The sequence below is a fragment of the Bufo bufo genome, chromosome 3, assembly GCF_905171765.1.
Source record: "Bufo bufo chromosome 3, aBufBuf1.1, whole genome shotgun sequence".
NCBI lineage: Eukaryota > Metazoa > Chordata > Amphibia > Anura > Bufonidae > Bufo > Bufo bufo.
The window spans coordinates 439,637,523-439,651,752 of NC_053391.1; positions in this window are offsets into that span (position 1 = coordinate 439,637,523).

Genomic DNA, 14,230 nt, shown 5'->3' on the forward strand with positions numbered 1-14,230 from the left:
CACAACTGCAGTGGACAGGAAGGGAGATGGGAGTGCGCCGTCTCCTCATACAGCTCAACAGGGGCCCTGGGTGTCGGACCCTCGCCGATATGATATTGATGACCTAACCAGAGAATAGGTCATCAATATTAAAGGGATTCTGTCACCTCGTTTTAGAGATACGGACATGCACGTCTAGATCGCCGCTAGCATGTCCGCAATATACCTGTCCCATATCTCTGAGTGGTTTTATTGAGTGTAAAAAATTATTTTAGAGATATGCAGACATCCCAACCTGCAAAAACTCATTTCAGGGAGGTGCACTTCTCATTTCAGGGAGGTTTTCTTTTTTTTTCTTTCACAAACTTTTTATTACATTTTCCAAACATATGCAGTATCTGCACACTTTGCTCTATGGTGTGGAGGACTGGGCTCATTACCCTGCCCCAAATTATCATATTTATGTATATGATTAAAGGGATTCTGTCACCACCTATAAGCCCTGTGAGCTAAACATCTGCTCATGTCCAGGGCAGCATTCTGATATCTAAGGTGGTCTTATAAAAGCTATTTGTGGCTTTATTCTGCGGAAAAACAGGTTTTACTAACCTGTCAATCATTGAATTAAGGTGCCCAAGCAGGGGAGGTCTGTGGATGCATGGTGCCCGGCCACACGCATCGCCGTTCGTGCCCAGCGCCGCCTTCTACTCCTCAGTGCCGCCTCTCCCTCCCTCCCCCTCCTCCCGCTTTGAGATCCCATGCGTGCGCACAGGCTCAGCCTGATGCGCCATTGCGGACTGCTGGCATCGGCTTCTTCTTGCACTGTGCGCACGCGCCGAGAAGGGCGCACTGCTACAGGTTGCCGGAAAGGTTTACTGCGAGTAAACTAGAGATGGGAAGTTCGGATCTTTCACATGAACCGATTCATGAATCGAATCTTCGGTTCACTCGCTGAGATGACAAGAAGCAAGTGAACCGAAGCTTAGGTTGCGCAATGCGCATGCGCGGATGCTTCTATTCACTTGCTGACTCGCTGAGTCGGCTCTTGGTCTGAGTCAGGAAGTTTATTCTTTAAAACCCTGTGTGTAATTATCTACCCCACTGTAGGAAAAAAACAAGCATCCAGGGGGTGTGAATTTAACACTGGGGTAAATAATAGAATTAAAATGGAGGGTTAAATGTGTAAATGTATTTAAAAAAAAATACATCTCTCTTAATAGTTCTATAGCTACTGAATGAGACAGAAGAAGGGATGCCTTTAACATATATATCTCCTTGAGAAGCCAATTTGACCCTAAAGGGTTAATTCAACCTGTAATCTAAACTCTGTCCTGTCACTTCTCTTATCTCTCTGCTCTGCTATCTGACTGAGATAAACCTTTCCGGATATATTGTTTCACATGTGGGTGTCAGGGAGCCGCTATCTAATAGCGGGAGACTCCCTGAACCTCCGGGAGACTTGAGATCCCTGATATTAAAGGGTTTCTGTCACCTCGTTTTAGGTTAGAGATGCAGACGTGAACGGCTAGATCGCCGCTAGCATGTCCGCAATATACCTGTCCTATATCTCTGAGTGGTTTTATTGAGTGTAAAAAATGATTTTTAGAGATATGTAAAATGAGCCTGGTAAGGAGCCCAAGGGGCTGTACGAACCTTCCTGGTGCCCAGCCACGCCCCCTGTGAAGGAGCCCAGCACCGCCTGCATCCTCCGAATCTCCTCCTTTCGTCACAGTTAGATTGCCGTAATCTCGCGATGCGCAGTTCCTTCCCTGAGGCTGATGCCAGCACAGGGAAGGAACACTATACCGGCATTGTGCATTGCGAGATTACGGCAATCTAACTGTGACGAAAGGGGGCGATTCGGAGGACGCAGGCGGTGCTGGGCTGCTTCACAGGGGGCGTGGCTGGGCACCAGGAAGGTTCGTACAGCCCCTTGGGCTCCTTACAAGGCTCATTTACATATCTCTAAAATCATTTTTTAAACAAAATAAAAGGACACAGCCCTATAGGACAGGTATATTGCGACGATCTAGCCGTGCATGTCTATAACCGAAAATGAGGTGACAGAATCCCTTTAAAAACCCCAAAAATCACTTTAATTCCTGCCAGTAATGTGTGCAAAACTAAAAGAAATCTCACTCACCTGCCCACAGTCCACTCTTCCAGTGCCTTGGCCCACTTCCCAGCTGCTTCAGGTCTCCTCCAGTCCAGAAATGGCTTGGTCCCTTGGCCGCTGTGGCCAAACACCAATCTCAGCAGTCACATCAGCAGAATCAATCCTATTAAACCAGGATTAGGGCGTGGTAGGGATAATCCTAATTAAAGGCGTTACCTATGTAATGCAGATCTTCATTCTGGAGAAAAAAAAGTACCTTTAATTCATATGTAAATGAGCAGTTAAGTGCACCAAGGATGGACCCCGACCGATATGTGCACTCTTGCTCCTTCTGCTTCGTTTGCTAGCCCTTCCCTTTCCCTCCTAATTGACAGGGCCAGGTTCCTACATAGTCTTCTCGCCTGGCCCTCTCAATCAAGCTAAGAGAAAATACAGAGCGCAAGCATTGGGTGATACCCAACACAGGGTGTGATAATACGGTGCGATTATGCAGGAACTCACAAAAACCAAAGACACATGCTAGTACGTCCTCTTTTTCCCAGGCATGTCCTCTCTTTTGGGATCTAAAAAATGTCAGGAATTTTTTAAATGACCAGGAATGTCCAGGATTCTCAAGGGAGGGGTCACACTTCTAACTTTATTTAAAAATGTATGTATTTTTTTTTTTACTGTCAGTGACTTAATACAGGAAGACGGGGAGCAGTAAGTGTAGTGCTTCTAGGGCTGTTATTACTCACCGCTCCCTGGTCTTCTGCTTCAGGTGCCGCGCTGTACGGTGTCCTGACATTGTTCAGTGTGAGGACATAATGCGCACAGGCTGGCACCTGATCTGAGGGGTCTTATCTGAGGTCTAATTGATGGAGGGGGGAGTGTTCTAGGGGCCATTACTTTGGGGTCTGATCTGAGGTTTGATCGATGGAGGGGGGAGTATTATAGGGGGCAATGACTTTGGTGTCTTATCTGAGGTCTGATTGATGGAGGGGGTATTATACAGGGCCATGACTTTGGGGTCTTGGGGGGGGTGGTGTTATAGAGGACCATGGCACTGGGGTCTAATCTGAGGTTTGATTTATGGAGAGGGGGAGTGTTATACAGTTGCAAGAAAAAGTATGTGAACCCTTTGGAATGATATGGATTTCTGCACAAATTGGTCATTAAATGTGATCTGATCTTCATCTAAGTCACAACAATAGACAATCACAGTCTGCTTAAACTAATAACACACAAAGAATTAAATGTTACCATGTTTTTATTGAATACACCATGTAAACATTCACAGTACAGGTGGAAAAATTATGTGAACCCCTAGACTAATGACATCTCCAAGAGCTAATTGGAGTGAGGTGTCAGCCAACTGGAGTCCAATCAATGAGATTAGATTAGAGGTGTTGGTTACAGCTGCCCTGCCCTATAAAAACACACACCAGTTCTGGGTTTGCTTTTAACAAGAAGCATTGCCTGATGTGAATGATGCCTCGCACAAATGAGCTCTCGGAAGACGCACGATTAAGAATAGTTGACTTGCATAAAGCTGGAAAGGGTTATAAAAGTATCTCTAAAAGCCTTGCTGTTCATCAGTCCACGGTAAGACAAATTATCTATAAATGGAGAAAGTTCAGCACTGCTGCTACTCTCCCTAGGAGTGGCCGTCCTGTAAAGATGACTGCAAGAGCACAGCGCAGACTGCTCAATGAGGAGAAGAAGAATCCTAGAGTGTCAGCTAAAGACTTACAAAAGTCTCTGGCATATGCTAACATCCCTGTTAGCGAATCTACGATACGTAAAACACTAAACAAGAATGGATTTCATGGGAGGATACCACAGAAGAAGCCACTGCTGTCCAAAAAAAACATTGCTGCACGTTTACAGTTTGCACAAGAGCATCTGAATGTTCCACAGCAGTACTGGCAAAATATTCCGTGGACAGATGAAACCAAAGTTGAGTTTTTTGGAAGAAACACACAACACTATGTGTGGAGAAAAAGAGGCACAGCACACCAACATCAAAACCTCATCCCAACTGTGAAGTATGGTGGTGGGGGCATCATAGTTTGGGGCTGCTTTGCTGCGTCAGGGCCTGGACGGATTGCTATCATCGAAGGAAAAATGTATTCCCAAGTTTATCAAGACATTTTGCAGGAGAACTTAAGGCCATCTGTCCACCAGCTGAAGCTCAACAGAAGATGAGTGTTGCAACAGGACAACGACCCAAAGCATAGAAGTAAATCAACAACAGAATGGCTTAAACAGAAGACAATACGCCTTCTGGAGTGGCCCGGTCAGAGTCCTGACCTCAACCCGATTGAGATGCTGTGGCATGACCTCAAGAAAGCGATTCACACCAGACATCCCAAGAATATTGCTGAACTGAAACAGTTCTGTAAAGAGGAATGGTCAAGAATTACTCCTGACCGTTGTGCACGTCTGATCTGCAACTACAGGAAACGTTTGGTTGAAGTTATTGCTGCCAAAGGAGGTTCAACCAGTTATTAAATCCAAGGGTTCACATACTTTTCCACCTGCACTGTGAATGTTTACATGGTGTGTTCAATAAAAACATGGTAACATTTAATTCTTTGTGTGTTATTAGTTTAAGCAGACTGTGATTGTCTATTGTTGTGACTTAGATGAAGATCAGATCACATTTTATGACCAATTTGTGCAGAAATCCATATCATTCCAAAGGGTTCACATACTTTTTCTTGCAACTGTAGACCACTTTGTGGTCTGATCTAAGGCCTGATTGATGGAGGGGGTTGTGTTATAGGTGGCCATGAAATTGGAGTCTGATCTGTATTCTGATTGGTGTGGGGGGGGAGTGTTATAGAGGACAATAACATTAGGGTCTGATTGGTGGAGTGGGGGTGTTATATAGGGGCTATGACATTGGGGTCTGATCTGAGTTCTTATTTAAAGGATGCAGTGGTGCGCATTATAGGGGACCACATGAATTTGGGTCTTGTATCTATTTGATGCTAATCTGGTGTGTGTATTCATTTTGGTGTCTGGGCATTGATGGTTAAAGTCTGCATTGGGCCCAATCATTTTCTAGTTCTGTAGCTGTACCCTTTGGCACTACAGTATTTTCCGTGCAGCAGCGAACACAGTATTGGTGGACGCTACAGGATGGCAGTATTAAAGTTTTTTTTTGATCCGTGCGACAGGGAGATGCAGTGACGGCTGTGCGGGCATCAGGAGCGACGAGGGTGCCGGGGTAAGTATAACCTGTATGAGGTGCCCGGGCATTTTGAGAGGCATTATAGGGGTTGGATAACCCCTTTAAAGGGGCAGCTGTGTAGGAGGTTCTTTGCTACAGAGAGTGGGGATGGACTGCAGAAGCAATGAGTCAAGTCAGAGGTATAACCTAAGCTCCTGGGCCCTAATATAAAATCTGTAACAAGACCCGTCTACCATATGCCATTTATTAATCCTGGTGTCTTCTTATATAGCAGAGGGGGTAAGGGTGTTACCAAAGACAACTGCACATGATGGTCTGGATAGGTCATCAATAACAACCCCTTTAAGTACAGGAATACCTTAATAGAATACCTGCCACTGACTCCAGATCAGTCACTTGTATGTCGATACCTCTGTCCCCTGCTGCGCACCCACAAACCGTCCAATAAATGCATAGAGGAGAGGAGTCCTATAGTGGAGTGCTCAGGAATTCTCTCAGTGCATCCCAGGGCCAGTTATCCAGAGTATCCACATAGAAATGACTGGTCTGGACTTATCAGCAGTTTCATTCATGTCATTTACTTTACTTAGTAGAACTTGTCCAATGTGACAGATTCTCCAAAAATTCAAGCAAGATAATAAATAATGACATGTACTCACTGACTTTATCCCCTGCTACTTCCAGGACCACCCCTCCAATCCTGCCTGTCGGGCTGTGTTTGGCTGCAGCAATGACATTCCCTTAGGCCTCTTGCAGACAAGCGTGTCCGGATTAGGTCCGGATGCGTTGCTTCTGCGATCATGGAAAATCGTGCGAGTAGGTACGCAATTGCATTCAGTTTTGACTGCGATTGCGTTCCGATGTTCAGTTTTTATCGCATGGGTCCAATGCGTTTTGCACGCGCGTGATAAAAAACTGACTGTGGTACCCAGACCTGAACCCAGACTTCTTCACTGAAGTTCGGGTTAGGTGTTCTGTAGATTTTATTATTTTCCCTTATAACATGGTTATAAAGGAAAATAATAGCATTCCTAATACAGAATGCTTACTAAAATGTGGTTTTAGGGGTTAAAAAATAAAAAAATATTAACTCACCTCATCCTGCTGTTCGCGCAGCTGGAATCATCTTCTTTCAGGACCTGATAAAGGACCTTTGATGACGTAATCGCGCTCACCACGTGGTAAGCGTGGTGACGTCAGCGCAGGTCCTGCTGAATGAAGATAGAAATATTGACGTCACCGAAGGTCCTTTTCCAGCCAGGTCCTGCAAGAAGAAGAAGAAAGAAGACGACACCGGCTGCGCGATCAAGTGGATGAGGTGAGTTACATTTTTTAAAAATTTTAACCCACCAATGGACCTTTTACTTAGCATTTATAATGGAAAAAAATAAATGGGATCCCGGGTAACTCATCCCTATCGTCTCCTTAGCAACCAATGCGTGAAAATCGCATTGCATATGCACTTGCTTGCGATTTTCACGCATCCCCATTCATTTCTATGGGGCATGCGTTGCTTGAAAAACGCAGAATATAGAACATTCTGCGATTTTCACAAAACGCACAAGTGATGCGTGAAAATAACCGCTCATCTGAACAGCCCCATTGAAGTGAATCGGTCCGGATTCAGTGCGGGTGCAATGCGTTCACCTCACGCATTGCACCCGCGCGGAATTCTCGCCCATGACCACAGCAGCTAATCATTGACCTCAGTGGCCATATACAACTATGGACAGTGACTGGCTGCAGTGCTGTCCAGGGTAAACAGGCATGTCATCACTGCAGCCCACTTTTTTTGTGGGTTGGATGCAGACCCAGGGCCACAAAAGATGCAGACAGCACACTGTGTGCTGTCCGCTAGTGTTGATCACGAATATTCGAATTTCGATCGCGAATATAGGTACTTTGAAAATTCGCGAATATTTCGAATATAGTGATATATATTCGTAATTTCGAATATTCGATTTTTTTTAAAATCAGTGCACATGATCCCTCCCTGTTTCTAGCTTGTGGGCCAATTAAAAGGCTGCAGTATATTTGACTTTAGGAGTAGTGTTGTTTGCGAATTTTCGTAATGCAAATTTTTATTGTGATTTTTTCAACTTACAACTATTAGACAAAGAAGATTATAGCACTATATTAGCTAAATTGCTCTATATTAGTTTTTTTCGAATATTCGCTATATTGCTATAACTTAGTTTTTTCGAATATTCGTAATATTCTAAAACAAGAATATATAGCAATATAGCGAATATTCGAAAAAAAACGAATATAGAGCAATTTAGCTAATATAGTGCTATAATCTTCTTTGTCTAATAGTTGTAATTTTTTTCTCATCTAAAGTTCAGATTGAAAAAAAAATTATAAATATAAAAAAAAGATTATAGCACTATAATAGCTAAATTGCTCTATATTCGTTTTTTTTTCGAATATTCGCTATATTGCTATATATTCTTGTTTTTGAATATTACGAATATTCAAAAAAACAAAGTTATAGCAATATAGCGAATATTCGAAAAAAACTAATATAGAGCAATTTAGCTAATATAGTGCTATAATCTTTTTTTTATAGTTGTCATTTTTTTCCAATCTGAACTTCAGATGAGAAAAAATTTACAACTATTAGACAAAGAAGATTATAGCACTATATTAGCTAAATTGCTCTATATTCGTTTTTTTAGAATATATTCGCTATATTGCTATATATTCTTGTTTTAGTATATTACGAATATTCGAAAAAATGAAGTTATAGCAATATAGCGAATATTCTAAGGAAAAAAACGAATATAGAGCAATTTAGCTAATATAGTGCTATAATCTTCTTTGTCTAATAGTTGTAAGTTGAAAAATTCGCAATAAAATTTGCATTACGAAAATTCGCATATTACACGATCATTACCTTGCCGATTTTTCAATTAAAAAAAATCGTAGACTATAACGAATATTCGACGAATATTCTACAAAATATTCGCGAAATATTGCGAATTCGAATATGACCCCTGCCGCTCATCACTACTGTCCGCATCCATATGTCCGTTCCATGGCACCTGCTAAAATATAGAACATGTCCTATTATTGTCTGCATAACGGACAAGGATAGGACTGTTCTGTTATGGGCTAGATATTCAGTTTCGCAAAATTCGGAACGTACATTGCTGATATCCGTGTTTTGCGGATCCACAATTTGCGAACCGCAAAAATGGCTGTGAGTCCTTGCTTTTGTTGTCAGAGCTCTGGGTTCTAGATACTGAGCAATAATAAATATGTACTACCAGCAGGTGGCGGACTTACCAACGGAAAAAATGTAGCTGTGGGATGATGTCCAATTTTATTCTGGAGGAAATCTGTCACCACTTTTCTTTTTTTTTTTCATTGATATTTCCACAATGTAATCAGGTAAAATGAAAATGCATAAGATAGGGTACTTTCACACTAGCGTTGTTAGAATCCGATAGGCAGTTCAGTTACCGGCACTGCTTGCCGAATCCGGAAATCCGTTTGCAAACGGATATCTTTTTTTTACGGATCCGTTAGACTTATTCATTGAAATACTGGATCCGTCTCTCCGGTATCGTCCGGAATAACGGATCCGGTATTTAATTTTTTTAAAGCTATAAAGAACTGAGCATGCGCAGACTGGAAAACTAGATCCGGCGATGTGGCAATTTCCAGAACACTTGGAACCGGATCCGGCATTAATACATTTCAATGGAAATTAATGCCGGATCCGGCAAATGCAGTAGTGTTCCGGAATTTTGGCCGGAAAAAATACTGCAGCAAGCTTGCTTTCCATTCAGAATGCATTGGGACAAAACGGAAGCGTTTTTTTTTTCCGGTATTGAGACCCTTTACCGGATTTCAATACCGGAAAAGAATAACACTAGTGTGAAAGTACCCTTAGTAACACATGTTTAAATTTTTTTTTACCAGCAGTAAATTGATTTGTCAGTTGCCTAGACAAAACGACTTGATTTAAAAATATATACAGTGAAATTCCTATCCTATTGTTGCCGGATTAAAGGACTTTTACTGTATATATTTCGATGTTAGATTTCTGATGGCCCTTTGACGCCTGATGTGTGTCCTTCAGATGTTCTCCTTCCTTTCTATGTGTAGAAACTGGTTGTAAGCCCATATCTGGCTCCAAGTGTCAAAGCTTAGCTCATCTTTGGCCACTGTACATTAATATATAGGAAAATGTATCGAAGATCAGTTGGCTATTTTTTTCCTATAATTGGCATTCCAGTTACTTATGTGTAAAATTGCAAGAGAGTTGTCCTGTGTTATATGCCTTAACACAGGGGTTAAAAGTAGTGTAACGGAAATTTGGAACAGTTGCCCCTAGTTTTGATAAATTCGACCTCTGGGACCCCCCACCTGTCTGTTGAACCTATTGACACCACCTGTTTTTACGACTAAATTAGGCACAAAATAAGGCCTCATGCACACGACCGTTGTTGGGTTCCGTGTCCGTTGTTCCGTTTTCCGTGATTTTCTGCGGACCCATTGACTTTCAATGGGTCCGTTGAAAACTCGGAAGATGCATCGTTTGTCATCCGCATCCGTGATCCGTGTTTCAAGTCCGTCAAAAAAATAGGACCTTTCCTATTTTTTTCACGGACAACGGTTCGCGGACCCATTCAAGTCAATGGGTCCGTGAAAAAACACGGAGGCACACAAGATTGTCATCCGCGTCCGTGATCCGTGTCGGTTTTTTTCCTATCATTTTCAAGGCAAACTTGACTTAGATTTTTTTTTTCACTTTTCATGTCTGGTGATCCTCCAAAAATCAAGGAAGACACACGGAAAAAAAAAACGGATCACGGAACCCCGTTTTGCGGACTGTGAAAAAATACTGTAGTGTGCATGAGGCCTAAGGCGCACCTACATAAATAGGTCGGAAAATAGGCACAAAAGTTTGAAAACTTCAGAAATAGTCTTAAAACTCAAAACAGGCGCAAATGACTCCAAAATAGGGGCAAAATCAAACTGAAAAAATGAGACTGAAAAAATAAGGCTAGTTTCACACTTGCGGCAGGACGGATCCGACATGCTGTTCACCATGTCGGATCCGTCCTGCGGCTATTTCGCCGTGCCCCCGCTCCGTCCCCATTGACTATAATGGGGACAGGGGCGGAGCTCCGGCGCAGCACGGCGGTGCACGGCGAAAGCCGCCGGACTAAAAAACCTGACATGCAGTAATTTTAGTCCGGCGGCCTTAAGCCGTGCACCGCCGGAGCTCCACCCCCGTCCCCATTATAGTCAATGGGGACGGAGCGGCGGCACGGCGAAATAGCCGCAGGACGGATCCGACATGGTGAACAGCATGTCGGATCCGTCCTGCCGCAAGTGTGAAAGTACCCTAAGACAGTCGGAAACAGCATTTTTACTCATGAAAACAGGTGCAGACACTATGGTAAATGTCCCCCAATGTTTTGTAGGGGGATAGCTCAGCTAAATGTTATGATACCCTTCATTAACATCTTAAGGACCCAGCCATTTTTCACCTTAAGTACTTTCCACTATATAGTGGGGGGTAGGGTAAAAAAAGAGTTTCCTAATATACTTTATTAAAAAAAATCCGAATGGTAATGGTTTTATAATGAGCCCCACCCCCTCTGCCCCGCTCTGCGTGCAGCCAGTTCGTCCATGGCTGCACGCGACATGGAGGAGCTTTAGAGAAAGCTCGTCCATGGCTTTATTCTAACTGCACATGCGCTGCTTTTCCTACTGGCACGCTCCCTGCTCCGACTCTGTCTCTACAACCGGCCTATTCCTCTCAGTTCGGGGGGGGGGGGGAGAAAAGTAAGAGCGCGTCAGGGATTCTTTCCCTATTTTTGACTTTTTTTTATTTTGGGAAAAGGTTGCCTTATTATTATTTTTTTACTTGAAACTTTTATTTTCAGGGTTTGATCCCTGTTTCAATTCAGTACAATACATTCTGTATTGTACTGAATTGAACTGTCAGCGTCTTACACAGTAAGACACTGACAGTTGCCTAGGAGACCCAGCCCTCAGGCTGGATCTTCTGGACTTCCGTAGCTGGCAGGCCTCAATGCCTGTGTAAGGCATCGGGGCTGCCATGAATGGCAACCATCCGATCCCCGCCACCGCAGTGCGGGGACCCAATGGCTAAGAAGAGGGAGCGCAAACCTCCCATATGCTGCGTTATCACCAGTAACAGCCGGATCCGTGCTGCTGATCGCAGCAGCGCACATGGGGGGGGGGGAGGGATATCGCAGAACGAGAATGCTCATCCTGGGGCACAAAGTTTCGGCCATTTAGGACAAGCATTCTCGTCCTGGGTCGTTAAGGCCACATGCATACGACCAAGTGTAGTCTGAGAAACATGGCCCGTGTGTCAGCTGTGCCTTCCGGACTGATGGTGGCTCCTCCTGACTGCATCATAGTGCTTTCAGAGGCAGACTGGCCCTAGAACTTAGAGGGAAATTCCCCGGTGGGCTGATGCCCAGGGGGCTGCCTGAGTCCTCCTCAGTGCCGCTGTCCAGGTACATAAGCATCTACTGCTCTCAACAGTAATTGGTGCTGGGAGCATCTCCGCCACTGACAAACGCTTCCTTCCCAACAATCTGCACTGTATCGGTTCGTGTAAAGGGACCTTTAGGCAATTCTTACGGCGTTTCCGTTTACAAGGTGACAATGGGCATGTCCTCCTTGGATCTGTAGGTGGTAGAGGTCAGCACCAAAATGGACCATAAACCGCCAGCAGTACCTTACAGCTGTTGACACCAGGTTTCTAATGATGTTCTTGTGTAAGATGTCCATGGCATGTGATCGCTGAAAAACAACTTTTATTCCCCCGCAGGTCGCATGCAAATTAGGTTCTTGAAATCAAGGGAGCAGCGGCTTTCACGCTTGAAGTCAAGCTCACCCCGCCTCCTTCCCGCCCCTTCGCATTTGATTGATGGTCTTTTGGTTTCTTTCAGATGCGATTCCATCCTGAGATTTTGCGCATGCGCCATATGATCTTGTTTCCGGTACAACTGGTCTACGATGTAGTGTACTTGGCTTCAGTGAGTCAATGCGCAGCCGCAGACTCATCTGGACAAGCGCTTCAGAGAACACCATCCTGCATCAGCGTCAGTCACAGGATCAGGAGCGCCTGCGCATTGGCTCACTGAACCAAGTACACTATAGCAGGGATCAATTGGCAGGCGCCGGAAACAAGATCATACGGCACATGCGCAAAATGTCAGGATGGAATCGCGCCTAAAAGAATTCAAAAGGCCATTAATCAAATGCTAAGGGGCGGGAAGGAGGCGGAGTGAGCTTGACTTGAAAGCCGCTGCCCCCTTGACTTCAAGAACCTTATTGGCATATGACCTGTGGGGGAATAAAAGTTGTTTAACAGCGATCATGTGCCGCGGACATCTTATACAAAAACATCATTAGAAACCTGATGTCAACAGCTGTAAGGTACTGCTGGTGGTTTATGGTCCATTTTGGAGCTGACAGGTTTCCTTTAAGGACCATTTCCACAGGACCCTGACTGGCTTGAAGATTCATTCCTACTAATATCCGGGGCAGGCTGGGAACTTAAAGTGGCCCTGGGGAAAAAACAAAAAGTGGCCCTGGGAAAAAAAAACAAAAAGTGGCCCTGGGAAAAAAAACAAAAAGTGGCCCCATGTTGATAGAAGGCAGGACCAACAAAAGTAGACAGGGCCAACAATACCATATTGTGGCACAAAATACCACCCTAGCAGACCCAAATACGACAGTGCAGCACAAAACACCTCCTCAGAAGCCGCCCCGATGTGGTGGTCAGTACCAGCTGCCATGTTCTGACCTCCTACTCCAGTTGCCTCAGGATGGCAATACAGTTAGATCCAGGAATCAGGAGGGGACCTGTGGTCACCAGCCAGGTACATAACCAGTGTTAATCAACTCTAGGAGCGACAGATCATTACCTGGCTGGTGCCCATGGGGAGGACTTAGGAGAGCCCTTGGGTATCATACCACCTGGAGATTTCCCTGTAGAGTACATAGTAACATATTTTATAAGGCCTAACAAAAGACATTTGTCCATCCAGTTCGGCCTGTTATCCTGCAAGTTGATCCAGAGGAAGGCAAAAAAAACTGTGAGGTAGAAGCCAATTTTCTCCACTTAAGGGGAAAAAAATCCTTCCCGACTCCAATCAGGCAATCAGAATAACTCCCTGGATCAACGACCCCTCTCCAGTAGCTATAGCCTGTAATATTATTACTCTCCAGAAATACATCCAGGCCCCTCTTGAATTCCTTTATTGCACTCACCATCACCACCTCCTCAGGCAGAGAGTTCCATAGTCTCACTGCTCTTACCGTAAAGAATCCTTTTCTATGTTTGTGTACAAACCTTCTTTCCTCCAGACGCAGAGGATGTCCCCTCGTCACAGTCACAGTCCTGGGGATAAATAGATGATGGGATAGATCTCTGTAGTGACCCCTGATATATTTATACAGTTATTAGATCGCCCCTTAGTCGTCTTTTTTCTAAAATGAATAACCCTAATGTTGATAATCTTTCAGGGTACTGTAGTCCCCCCATTCCCGTAATTACTTTAGTTGCCCTCCTCTGAACCCTCTCCAGCTCTGCTATGTCTGCCTTGTTCACAGGAGCCCAGAACTGTACACAGTACTCCATGTGTGGTCTGACCAGTGATTTGTAAGGCTACTTTCACACTAGCGTTCGGAGCGGATCCGTCTGATGTTTCATCAGACGGATCTGCTCCTATAATGCAGACGTTTGCATCCGTTCAGAACGGATCCGTCTGCATTATTACTTAGAAAATTTTCTAAGTGTGAAAGTAGCCTGAGCGGATCCGTTCAGACTTTACATTGAAAGTCAATGGGGAACGGATCCGCTTGAAGATTGAGCCATATGGTGTCATCTTCAAGCGGATTCGTCCCCATTGACTTACATTGTAAGTCTGGACGGATCCGCTCGCCTCCGCACGGCC